General features: G+C 44.7%; 1 protein-coding gene across 2 annotated transcripts in view; it reads right to left on the bottom strand.

Annotated features, from left to right (window-relative positions):
* The window catches only part of LOC119384102 (FMRFamide receptor), a 915,010-nt gene that overhangs the window by 148,418 nt on the left and 752,503 nt on the right, over positions 1–14,089 (bottom strand). For both annotated transcript variants that reach the window (XM_037652394.2, XM_037652395.2), the window contains one exon: positions 10,496–10,553. The gene's annotated coding sequence lies outside the window, so the exon portion shown is untranslated. The remainder of the gene's footprint in view (positions 1–10,495; positions 10,554–14,089) is intronic.

The following is a 14,089-nucleotide window of genomic DNA, read 5'->3' as shown; positions in this document are numbered from 1 at the left end:
TAATACTATATATATATATATGAATATAAAAGAAGAAACCCGTCGAGAAACAGAATGGTTCCTGAACGTTTCGTATATATATATATATATATATATATATATATATATATATATATATATATATATATATATATATATATGCAAGGAAGGGGCGACGAAACTTTCTTGAAAGCAGGTTTACTTAACGTCTTCAGCTGGTGGACCAGCCTTCGTCAGAGTAACGCGAGAACATTTGATACATGGCTTTAAAAGCACTTTTCAAAAACAAGTCAGCGCCATCTGCACTGATTGGAACAGCAATGCGCATCACACATTATCACGTGTTTTAAGAAGAACAGAACAGAATGCGAATACAGAGAGTAAGACATACAGATCGAATCTCTCCGATAATTGTGACGTGTACCGTGATTATGCGTAGTTAGAAGATGTACATATGCACAGGTGTAATGACAAGGCATGACAGTATAAGTACAATCTCAGTGTAACGAGAGGGATAAATGAGCGTACAATTCAAGCCATTGCAATAAATAAAGGGAAAAAAGCAAAAAAAAAACAACAACAAAAGACCAACCTATTAAAACGAAATAAAAGACCAAGAAGGCGCGATACAGGCGATGCAGGCGCTACACTGTGCAACAAGCGCATCTTCGTTCTTAGTCTAGCGCTAGACAAGTTAGTTTCCCTTTGCTTTCGTTGATTCCAGAGGAGAGAGTGTTAAATTTATGAATCAGGTACGATTCACGAAGCTCACGGTCATGGCTAGTGCGGAATCCAGATTCTAGTATCGTCACTTTGAGGTTGTTAAATGAGTGGCCCGGTATGTTGACATGTTTTGATAGTGGAAGGTTTGGTTGGGATTTGGCATGCGATCTGTGATTGTTGAACCTGATTCTGAACGGTGTTTCCGTCTGCCCTATGTATTGCATGTGGCAGGCGCCACACTCAAGGAGGTACACTACGTTAGATGAAACACAATTGAAACTTCCTCTAAGTGTAAATGTGAATTGGTTTGATGTACTGGTGGCAGTGATTGAAGGTGCTATATGAGGACAAACTTTACACCGTGGTTTGTTGCAGCGGCTGCAACCGGTATGATTAGCTGTGACAATTTTAGACGACGTAAGAATGTCACCTATGTTTTTCGAGCGTCTGTACACGACACGAGGAGGCTCAGGAAAAACGGCGTTTAGTCTGTCGCTTTGGGTAAGGATGTTATAATGTTTACGGAGTATGCCTCCAACCTTGGGGATGGACGCCGAATGTGTTAGTGCCAAATTAGCAGACTGTGACACGCTGGCCTTTCTGCTACCTTTTAAACTGTCCATCTGGTCACACACACACACACACACAACACACACACACACACACACACACACACACACACACACACACACACACATATATATATATATATATATATATATATATATATATATATATATATGTGTGTGTGTGTGTGTGTGTGTGTGTGTGTGTGTGTGTGTGTGTGATCTACTAGCACACGCATATGCAGGAAAATCTTTGCTTGAAGATTTTTTAACTGAACTACCTCTGTTTAATTTGGATTAACGTTCCGTTAGTGATTCAAAAGTTATTATTTCCTGCTTCGAAGCAGCTTATTGGTGTTGATTTCGCTGGCTAACATCACAGCTCCTTATACGCCTCGCTGACAGCTGCTTTGCTTGCCGAACAACCAACGGGTCGCCATCTAATTAAAAGAAGGTTAATAAGTAGCGTCCACACGATGCCGCCATTAGGGCTGTGGAGTGCGCCAACATATCACCGTTTACGCGACAGCGGGTCACCGAACAGGCGTACAGCAGCAGCAACGCTGGTAGCGCCAATTTTTGACGCATCGAATATACATAGAGGACATGGAACTACAATGAATTTTCATATGCTACTTATCTGCTGGCGAAAGTGTCATTTAGGGACATAATCACTAAGGTGGAAGCTTTTTACGATTGTACTTCAACGAGAGAACTTGTGCAGCCCAGAAACGTCTCAGACATATTGTATAGCGGCACAAAGCATCGCAGACACCGCTGCTGTTCAAAATTATTTCCACTTATGTCTCCTACTGTCTAGCGATTGAAAACAGTAAAAAATTAGGTGGGCCTAAACAGCAAAGCAAATATATCCAAGTAAAGTAAAAAGGCGGTTCCGTATCAAGCAATCACAGTGGATAACTACAGAAATACGATACAGGCGGCACCCCAATAGCTGTGCAAGTAAGCATGATGTATCTTCAATGAGGTAACGTGAGACTGAAGTAACTAGAAGAATAAGAATGGGGAGGAGCACATTCGGCTGGCATTCTCAAATCAAGAATAGTAGTTTACTGCTATCCCTTAAGAGGAAGGTATATAACAGCTGCATCATACCGGTACTCACCTACGGAGCAGAAACATGGAGGCTTACAAAGAGGGCTCAACTTAAACTGATGACGATGCAGCGAGCAATGGAAAGAAAAATGATAGGTGTAACCTTAAGGGACAAGAAGAAAGCAGAGTGGGTCAGGGAACAAACGGGGGTTAAGGATATCATAGTTGACATCAAGAAGAAAAAATGGGCATGGGCAGGACATGTAGCGCGCATGCAAGACAACCGCTGGTCATTAAGAGTAACTGATTGGATCCGAAGAGAAGGCAAACGTGCGAGGGAGAGAGAGAAAGTTAGGTGGGCAGAAGAGATCAAGAAGTTTGCGGCTGTAACGTAGAAGGAGCAAGCACAGGACCCGGTTGATTGGCGGAACATGGGAGAGAGGCCTTTGCCCTGCACTGGGCGCAGTCAGGCTGATGATGATGATCGTGAATTTACCTGTTAAGGTCAGGCCACAAAATGACGTGTTAAGGTCAGGCCACAAAAGGTGAAGGTAAGGACACAAAATTCAGTGCCTATGAAAAATTGCGTAAAGCGGCTGGGGATGACGCGCACGAGAAAAACGGAGCATTTGGTATAGCAATGTTTCTCGAATCCCCTTCCTAACATCTGTAAGGTGCTTCCTTATAATTTGCAATATTATGACGCAAACTCAGTTTCGCTGTTTTACAAAGCCGTAGGCAGGACTTTTGTTACTAGGCAGGCACACGATTTTTTTTATGTCTCTTGAATATTGCCGTGACATAGCAAATAAGTCAAGTGGAATGTAAATATGCAAATAGTAGGAATGACGCAGACAGTCAGAAAATAAGCATACACTAGAGAACTTATTTAGCAGCACTGTACAAAAGACGCATTGCAGTAAACAGACGCGAAAGAACTACACAGAGACCTAGGTGGGATGCAAAAGAGCGACAGTCAAGAAAGCATTGCGCTAGCAATCAAATAATGATTGAAAATACTTTTTGAATAACGATAGCAGGTAGCACAAACATACAGCACGCCAAAATATCTTCTTTTAAGTAAATGCTTGTCGTATTAGATCGTGTTCGTGTTTTTCGCGCAAAATGCAATCCGGAATCGTATTACATCCTGCATCGGTACCTGTGGTGCGATACTTATTTGCATATAAGTGAATTTCATCGCATGTCATTCAAACTTACATCCACGCGATCCTTTCAATCACTGGTGTGTGAAAGCCAAGAGATGCAAAAGCAACGCCATTCTTGCAGACTTCGCATTCTTCATACTTCGTAACGAAGCACAACGCAAAAGAGCCTTCGATAACGATCCTATGGTGCCATCAGAATTTGCGGGAAAGGTGCCGCACGCATTGGAGTAGGCAGCACAGTAGTAGACTGAGCGCGAGCACGTGTCCTGGCCCAGCCAAAACTAAACATAAAAAAATCCAGAGCGCAAAAGGTTCGCTGCGAGTAGACATTTGCGCGCTTGTTTTGTAGAGAGGGCGTGAGTGCGCCGCCACGTTATGGCCACGTCACTGTGCTCCACCAACAGGAGCGCGCAGACCTGATCAGTTGCCGTCGCTGCCACCAGCCGCCTGCATTCTGGCGGCAAGATAGGAGAATGCCGCTGCCTTTAGTTTTATTCAGGTGGCCTAGTGGCCGCAGTACCAGTATGAGAAGCAGAGTTCAGACATTTGTTGTTTCGCACGGTGATGTGGCGACAGCAATGTCTTGTATCATAATATTGTCACGTGGTCGTGACGTCGACGAAGACCGCAGGCGACGTGTCCAAGATGAAACTCTTTATTTGGACGAACTTGTGGGCGAGAAGCGGAAAGTTAATTTAGAGCAATGCACACGGTAGGCACTGATAGCGGCGAACAGAGCGTCGTCCGTCGATCAACTGACAAGCGGTCAAGCTCGTCGGCTTTTATACAGGCGCTATCGAACTTTCCAGCGATATCGCTGGTGGCGGCGTTATCTCTCGACAAAGTGGGAACATTCGCGTGCGGCGCGCAATCTTAACGGAACGTTCTAAAACAATTGCGAAGCTTCTTACACAACGCAGCGCGTCCTGCGCAGCGCGTTGCCCACAGTCTTTGTGGGTGAAGCTTCAACTCATGAAAAATAAGGCGCGCGGCAATATACACGATATATTACTGCATGTACTGGAAATAGATACTGACAGACGTCTTGCGAGACGTCTCATGATGCACATACAGGACACCCAAGATCTATCTAAGATAGCATCTAGGATACATGTATCTTCGATAGTGCCCAGCACTCTATGTAGCCGATCTTGGGAAGGGGCCTAGAAAGTCCACGCTTACTGTGCAAATTGTCACTAAGGTTGAGCGTTGGGCTAGTTCGCCTAACTCAGTGTTTCACAGCGCAAGGAACGAGGGCGACAAAGAAAGACACACAGAGTGCTGAACTTAAAACTGGCTTTATTTTCCTCCTTACAGCGATATATATACGCGCTTTTCACCAGAATAAAAAAACAAAAAAAAATCAGACGAGGCATGCGAAAGCGCTGTCAAAGGAAACAACGTCCATCATCGATATCACATGTTTTGCGATAGAGATTCACTTTCCGTGATCGAAAGACCGAGCGAAGCTACACTGATATACATTTTATCACGTTTCAAAATTCCTTCGGCTACTCTGATTTCGCGCGCCATCCTATCTTTGTTTCTTGCGAGTACACTTGTGTGATTGAAAAGAGGCCGCGTGCAAATGGTGTTGTCGATTTCTGCAGGGTGCAGTAAGCCGGCTCGCTTACTCACGAAGTCACAATATTGTGACGTAATTGTGATAATCAATGACGCAGACGCGGAACCGGCAAACACTGAACTCTTCATTGTTCAAAAATTTAACCATATAAACAAAGCAATCCCAGTGCGACGATTGCTGCCAGCATGTTCGTCGAAAGTGTGATCTTTGGGTCCCTTTGATACATATTTCACCAAAATTTTCATCGCTTGCAGGGGGCAGCCATCTTTGGTTGGGGGGGGGGGGGGGGGCTGCTTGTCATGTGGAACCAACGATGGCGTCCGGCCTGTCCTTATTGCACAATGGCCGCCAGTGTTCGCTTGCCGCCTGTTGTGACAAGCCAAACCCGCAACCGCTACGCTGGCTGCGCCGACAGCTCTTCACTGGAGTCAAGATTATGTATGCTTGCTCTAAACGTGGGTGTGAGTGTGAAAATAATCTGGTTTACACATTCCAGCGTAATCACATGTGTCAGCATGTGGCCCTGAATGCACACGGCTGTTCGCGTCGCAAAGTCAACTTAATTAGGATCGACGATAACAATCGAGAAACTTCAAACACATCCAGGCGTGGCGCCATGTGTAGGAATTTAAGACAGTGAAATTACTGTATCTCTAAAAAAACGTACAAGGACTCTAAACAAGACGACAAGGACAAGCACTCAACTTCGAACGACAATTATTAGGAATATGCCGTTAAAAATGTTCAGCAGAAGAACTGACATTTGGGCGAGTTGGATTCTGTTAAACATACTGAGTGGATTCAGCGCGATACAACGACGACAGAGGTGAAGACGGGACACGAACACAGTGCTGGTGTTCGTGTCCCTTTTTGACCTCTGTCCTCGCTGTATCGCGCTGAATCCACAAAATATATTTAAAAATGTTCAGGATCCCTTCCACTATCAACGAAATCTGCTCTTCGTTCTTTCACACTGCGCAGTGTTTCCTCCTAACGTTCAGTTTTCATAAAGGTAGCGGCCGTCCCCGGAACGCTGTTGTCGGGCTGAATCGGCCTAGCGTCTTTCGCGTTTCTACCAGTGTTTGTGAGCCACCGAAAGCACCATTACGCGATCATGGAAACGAGGCTTACTAATTCCGTTTTCTCGAAGTCAAAATTTTCCTGAAATGAGCTATTCCTGTTATCGACCTTACGCGTTGTGCAGCAGATCCCTTTTAGTCCACCCTAACGAAATACTTTAACAAAGCGGCTTCCCAATTGTTTCTTTTTGTTTTGCATCACCGGTAGAACGCATTCCTAAACTTCCGTTCAGTTCACATTGGACAAGCAAGGAGGAGTGAAAACATTCTTTTTTTAAACTGCATACTAATACTTTACCCGCTAGAACTTAGCTAGAAGAAAAAGGGGACTATCTACCATGGAGTACTGATTGTTTACTTTGTAGGAAACCTGAATTTATAGAACATGTATTTGTGGACTGTTGGGTTGCCGTCTTCTTTTGGGATTTATGCAGACAACCTTTAGGGAAAAAGGTGCCGCTCACGACACACGCTATTCGTTATTTAGCTACAGGTTAAGGCACTGGGCCTCATGAAATGTTCTTTCTCCTCGGCCTTCATAGTATCTCGAGAAATCGCATGACTGTAAGGAACTGTGAGATAAACCCGAGACCAGTGAACTCTTACCTTGGTGAGCAGACCACGCCAAGTGTTTAGGAAATTCGAGTAGAACGAAGAAATGTTGGTACTGACGGATGCTCTCGTGAAAATGAAAGTTTTGTCATCTCAACCGCATGCTGAAAACGCTGTCTGAAAATGAGGAAGAAAAGAAAAGATGGGCCAGTGGCCTAGTGGTCAAGGAACTCGCTCTCGGCCAGGGTACATCCAGGTTCAAACACCTGCTTTGTAAAGAAAATTTGTTTATTTTATCTTTGGTGCGCGCCACCTGTGAGTGAGGAGGTTATTTAGGAGCACCAGCATCCGCAGCTTCACAAGTTTCGCCTGAAAATGTTGGTAGTTAGGAAATGTTGTAGAAAGTTGAAAGCTTGCCCGTGTCTTGTTTAGTTCTTCTTGGAAATTCGCGCTTTTTTTATCGTACGAGGACGGATTGAGTACACACACAAACACAGAGCGCAGTGTACTCAGTCCGTCCTCGTACGATAAAAAAAAAACGCGAATTTCCAAGATGGAACACCAACTAGCCCCTGTAGCTGCTCTTATTGTTTAGTTCTAGTCTGTTTTTTAGCGCTGCACTAGTTAAAAAGATGTGCCAGCGCGCTCAACTCACCACTTCAACCCGTGTGAATGATGAAGAGCTTGGGCGAAGCTCCTGAAGCAATCATGTGTACACCGTGAAAAGTTCAGTGGTTTCGCCCAGCAGTAATCAAAGCGATACGCCGCTTTGATTATTTTTCCTTTTTCCGTTTTCCCTCCTTTTTTATTTTTCTATTTTCTTTAACTTTTTTATATCTTTAATTTATTGTTATTCATTTTTATTTTTTTTATTCTTTTATTTTTGTATTTTTAGTTTTTATTTCTGATTTTTTATTTTTTTATTATTATTTAATTATTTCTTATTTTATTTTTATTTATTTTTTCCTATCTCTATGGGACAGCGCCATCTATTATAGTGTTCAGGAGATACTGCCGCGGTTACGCCTGACATGGTACAAGGTTAGACTAAGAGGAGCTACGCCCCTAAAAATTGACGAGTACTCTTGTGAGGTATTAAGGTGTTTATTTGACGGAACTCGGCGACAATACGCAATGGCGACAGTCACGGCAAAGCACGGGCTCTCAGCGCGAGCGGCGTCCTTTCAGGAGAAGTCAAACCGCACTGCAACTCTCGCCATGGGTCCTATAAAATCCAACCCCTTAAGTATGCCCAATCAAGGCACACCGCAAGGTTCTGTATTGTCCCCCTTCCTTTTCAATGTCGGGCTACGCAGATTGGCCATAACGTTCACTCATGAAACCCGCATTGGCTTTGCAATGTATGCAGATGGTATCCTCCTTTGAACCGTACAGCGTTCCTACGGGGAACGCCAGGATACTCTGCAAACTGCCCTGAGTATAGTGGAAGACTACCTTAAAAAATCCGGGATGAGGTGCGCACCGGCAAAGTCAGAATACATTCATATAGGACCATATAAGTCCCGGCCTTGACGAGCACCTGAGCTAACATTTTACTTGGGAGGATCCCCACTCCAAAGAGTTAACACCATTCGGATACTCGGCATGTACATTCAAGAAACAACGAGTGTGAACGTAGCCCTGGATAAGCTGAGGTATACAATAAAAAGTCTGACAGGACTTATTAGAAGAATCTCGAGAGGAAATAATAGCATGACTGAACACGATACGCTGAGGCTTGTGCAAGCACTGGTTTTGAGCCGGCTGACCTACGCCCTCCCTTTCCAGATAACCCGGAAAACAGAGCAGGAGCAAGCCGACCTATTAATTCGACTTGCGACTAAAGCTACCCTTGGACTACCTACCAGTACAAGCACTCAACACCTGCTAGCACTGGGGGTGCACAATACTTTCGAGGAGTTGGCAGCTGCCACACTCATCTCCCAGCGAGATGAGTGTGGCTCTGCGGCACACCACAGGGGAAATTTCTCTCACAAAGACAGGGATTTCCAATCTCACCGCAATATTGTTCAGAAGCCACCGACCTACTCTCACAAAATCTCAGACAACGCATCGTGACGCAGCCCATCCCCCGCAAAATGCATCCATACCACCATAAAGGACGCCGCAAAGCTCGAGTACAGAAGCTGCAACGACTAAAGGACCACCCTGACGTTTACTATACAGACGTTTCTCCCTACCCAAAGCAGCAAGGTCAATTTCCCGCCTACGCTCTCGCTGTAGTCAACCGGGGTAAACTTGCCAACTCCGCGACCATACTTACCGCATCCTCCGCGGCAGCCGAGGCAGCTGCTATCGCTCTCGCCATTCGAATGGCAGACCAACAAGGTATCTCTGCCTACGTGGTCTCACACTCGCAGGGAGCTTGTCGAATGTACCTCAAGGGCATATTACCAACAACGGCCATCCAGCTACTGGGAAGCGAACTCCTCTTGGATCACGGGATATTCTGGTGTCCGGCCCCTACGGGCCAGGATGGCAATGAACTAGTTCATTGCCAAGCTCGAGTACTCAGCGGCCGATCCCCTCGACAACCCGCCACTGAAGAGGACACAGATGATGGGATGACACGGCGTGGCATCCTAGACAAACAAAGATTAGATCGCCGCATCGGGGAAGCTCCTCACAAGGACCTCGACAGACACCAAGCGCGGGACTGGTGCCGCCTGCAGACCAATACCTTTCCGAATCTGCATAAGCTTCACGTCATGTACCCAGAGAGATATCCCAACGCATGCCCATGGTGCGGAGATATTCCAACATTCACACACATAACCCGAGCGACCGGCTACAGTCGACACAGGACGTACGCACCCAATACCCACATTGTCGTGGGAGGCGCGACTCGATGAACGGACTCTGGGAAGTCAACTGGCAACCCTAAGTCAGGGCCGCCGAGCCGCTATAGCCAGTGGAGCCTTGGAAGAAGGGCCCCACCCGCAATGAACCACTTTTTTTTTTCTCAACAAATGTTGTTTCTCTCTCTACTCAGTTCCAAGGCTTCGCTACACAGGATTCATACCTTCTGTATACAGTCTGTTTTTTAGCCACCCTTTTTTTTAAATAAAAACAGCAGGTGCCTTACTGTCATGGCATTTCGGTAAAAAAATGAGTGCTGTATAAAATAACTCACTGCATACGCACACGGTTCATGAGTTAAGCGCAACCCCGTTTTTTGTTGTTTTTTGAAGTAGGTGTCAAATGTGTATCTGGCATATTATGACATATAATGACAGCTCATATAAGGACCGAGTGGCACGAAAATGAGAAGCGTCCTTTCCAAGAAGTGTACACTCCAAATCTACTAAAGCTTTGGACTTCTTTTTGCAGACTAATTTACGTGCAATTTCACGAACTTGTCTGCACACTATTTGGTACACCATTCCCGCTTTTACATTGGTTCAGTTATTAGCATCACTTTATAACAATCTCAAGAGTCAGGAAACAAAGAGGGAGACAGAATAATGAGAGGCTAATGGCGGAGGTGTAAACCAGAATATAAATATTTAGTTTGCTTCTCTGCGGCGGTGAAGAGCAAAGGAATCAACAAAAGTTACGAAGGAACAACACGCGCAGAGAGGAAAAGGTTCTCGATAGAAGAAGGTAAGCGTGCGGACAGAGGAGAAGGGATCGAAACAACACGAACGGCGTTTCGGTTGCCTGCAGTCGTCTCTGTGTTGTCCTATGCAAGGATATGCAAATGTTTATCTTACTTGAACTCCCGCACCAGTTAAAGAATTCGGGTATATTGTTGTTATAACTCACCGTTTAGGTGGCGGCTCCGTCTCTGGCGTCAGCATGGCGGTGTCGCAGATCGGCGAAGCTGCAACAACAAGACAGGCTTTGTGAAGGTAACATGGGGCTACTGTGCGCACACCGCTTTCCTCAGACGCGTAAGCCATCACGCCTAATGAAGCGAGCATGCGACTCCGAGAAAGGCAGGGACACTTTAGGCGGCCAACAATCAAAAACACATATAACGCATATAAAACACAAGGCTCCGCTAGGAGGAAGTCAGCTCCTTCAACTTGTTTGCAGACGATAATGTCTGCGCCTCTGTACCATCTCACTGCTCATAGCGAAACAATAAAAAGACTAATCAAAGTATCGCGTATTTATTCTCAAAGGACTAAGAAAAGCAGACAAGACACAATAGGAAATCTTGAGCAGAAAAAATTCCGCACTGTTAAAAATGTCGCATCGATTTATCATAATAATTTTCGCCAGCGCATCTTCTTGCTCAAGAAGGATCCGTTGATGGGCGAGTTGGTACATGTCTTGAAATATACTGAGTATGTGCAGCGCAATGGTACGAAGACAAGAGAAGACACACAAACGACATAGACTGGCGCTGACTTCCAAGACATCTTCTTGCACTGAAGAAAATAGACCTCGTCAACTGGTTTCCGAATGAACCTGGTGTCGGCCGAGCCCACGGTCTGGAACTTTTGTGAATTTTGTATTCTTGTATCGCTTCTTGAAGCCTTTACTGTGTTTCTCTTATTTAAAGCTGCAATAAAGATACGCATGACGGGCGAAATTTGAACGTGTAAATATGAAGTATGAGACGCTAGGTGACGAAAACAAGCCCTAAGTGGGCATTACGTATTTTATTAATGGGACAGAACGCTTATTTCCACGACGCTGCCGCTCGCTGTAAATTGCTATTCATCCAAACATAATCACCAAGCTATTCTTTTTATTGTTATAGCAATGCCCTCTACGCACAGACACACACTCCATGCATGTTCATATAAATGGGAAGATTTAACTGCCTAAATCAGCAAAACAAGGTAAATTTTGCTTACTGAGTCTAGAAAACCAAGTCCATTTATCGCGGAGCCCGAACGACGAGACAGGAATAAAGTGCGCTTGTGTCTGCCTGCTGAATTTTGTGCTCTATATCTGATGTAATAAAATAATATGCAGCCACTGAGTGCTCACTAATTAAAGACCTTTCTTGACGCGCGAAAGTCGCAGAACATTTCAAATATTATATACTTTGCATGTGCTTCAAGATTTTTCGAATGTCAGCTCTACGTGTATGCCTGTGTTGAGTCCGCTTGCTACTGTATTTAAACGCACTGCTATACAATGTGTCACGCTGTTTGGTGCCCCTCCCGTGTAAGGTACGGATGAAAAAAAAAAGAGCAGCCAGTGATAACATTTTTATATGCTGGAGAGAGTTTGTATAGGTAGTTGGGCATTGTTGTAAAACAAGTAAATTTTGCCACAAGGAAGACAATAAACATAAAACAGACGTTATTGTTGTTTTTGCTTACACACTTGCTCTCCGTTGCCACAAATGAATGGAATGAAGTCTTTCCAAACTTTTTGTCATTTTATCATGAGTATTGTTCCGTGGGTGAGTGTCTAAGTCACTATGCGGGGGCTATTCTGAATAGCGTACGATTGTTTACGGCATTTGTTTGCTGCCTTAGAACATTAGCTTCAATTACTGCGCGCTACAAGATATACGACAGCTAGTAAGCGCACTAGCCTTCGCGTTAGCTGGGGAAAAACAGCGCAATAAAGGACGAGGACGCCGGAACACTGTAGACTGGGTATTGCGCTGTTTTTCCCCAGCTAAGCATGTACCAACTCGCCCAAATCAAAGTCTTCGCAATAGCTGTGCTTGTGATGAGTACAAATTTTCCCAGAACACTAACCTAAAACGACAGAAGCATATTTATGCTGATTGGTTCGTACTTGCTGACGAAACAGCGCAACAAAGAGGACAAAAGAAGAAAAGAGCGCGACATTGCGAACCTTCAGGAATGTTCATCAGAAAATGTATTTTGAGAGCACCCTGTTTCGTGCGAATACCTAATTTATTTTATTTATCGAGCAAGGATGTGTGTATAACGTGTTTGAAGTTCGGTATCATTATTATTGCAACTTTCCTGCCGCACGCGCCTCCACGACTTCGGCCAGAACGGGCAATGTTCGCCTTTTTGCCCCTGATATATCGCGATACATATGGCCAACCATTTCTGCCACAACAACTTACTTCACGATATATATATATATATATTTTGGCTACAGAAATACTGCGGCCACGGATGTTTGTAAATCTCGCAATAAAAATATCAGAAATGTACGCAAATTTTCATTTTTGCCCACATAGAGGCACAACTTGCACAATGTGGTGACCAAATTAAAAAAATGGCTGAGATTGACCTATTGTCAAACTAGTTATCAAGGGCGAAATTTATGTTGCGCTTTGTTTTGCAAAGACTATGCACACAGTATTTCATTGAGGTTATGAGTCGTCTTCTCCTTGTTATTCGTGCTGCGCAACGACTGCGGCTTCGATCCTGGCACGATTCCGCGCTTCTCTATAACGTGCTCGTGTCGCCTGCTTTTGCATCAGCTGGAAATTCTGCTTTCCTTGAGATTTCGCAGCCTGCCGTGTTTTACAGACTTCTTTACGCGCAATTTCGCGAACTTGTCTGCACTCTTTTTATCCTGGACAAGTGGACTCAGGCTGTCGCTCGCGCTGAAGCGCGCACAGGAAACGGCTCAGCCGGCGCGCCATCGATGGCGAGGCTGAGCGACCAAGAACAAGCAGCCGTTGAACCTGAGGCCAGACGCTTCGGCTAGTTTCACTGTTGGAAATAAAGTTCCAGGAGAACTTTTTGTTCGGCAAGTTGGTGTAGGTTAATAATTGATTTTTAGGGCGCAAAGCAGGACATACACAAGAAAGGACGTACACAAGGGCACTCCGTCCCGTGTCCCTTCTTGTGTATGTGCTGCTTTGCGCCTTAAAAATCAATTGGAAGTAAAGCATCGCCATGACGCTGGTAGCCAAGCGAAAATTCAGCAACCTTTGCATATGTGGTTTTATCTTTTCTAACTACATACTAATAAACTGTAGCAATTATGTGTAGAAATGAGATGTGTGTTTGGCTATTTACTTTTTCTAACGTCCTGTACAGTTATTTAGTCGGATGCTTCGTTGCGCCAACGGGTGGCGCTTTCGCTCTTATCGTTTCTGCTCTTCGTCTGCTCCTGGCGCTTTCGCTGTCTCCACGAGGACGGTTTTCTAGTATGTTCTGAAGTTCGAAAATTATTGTTTCTGTATCCGCGAACGTGCTGACAATTACCAAGAAGCTGAGAAAATGGCGCAAGACGTGCTGAGCAGTTGTGTGGTTTGAGACATCGGGGAGGATCAGCAAGGTGGAATTTTTCCGCTTCCCAGCGCACTATAGGTAAGCCACACTTTTTCTTGAGTCGTTACGAAGAAGCAAGCGATATTCTTATCAGAAAGTTATCGGACGGAAGAAAACATCTTCCGCGCTTACCTTCTACTGAACATAATTTTTCGGTTTGCCTTAGCGCCTTTGTCATGCAAGAAAC

This window comes from Rhipicephalus sanguineus, chromosome 2, assembly GCF_013339695.2.
Source record: "Rhipicephalus sanguineus isolate Rsan-2018 chromosome 2, BIME_Rsan_1.4, whole genome shotgun sequence".
Taxonomy (NCBI): Eukaryota; Metazoa; Arthropoda; class Arachnida; order Ixodida; family Ixodidae; genus Rhipicephalus; species Rhipicephalus sanguineus.
Note: the sequence above shows the minus strand (reverse complement) of the source record. Positions and strands in the feature narration are given on the sequence as shown.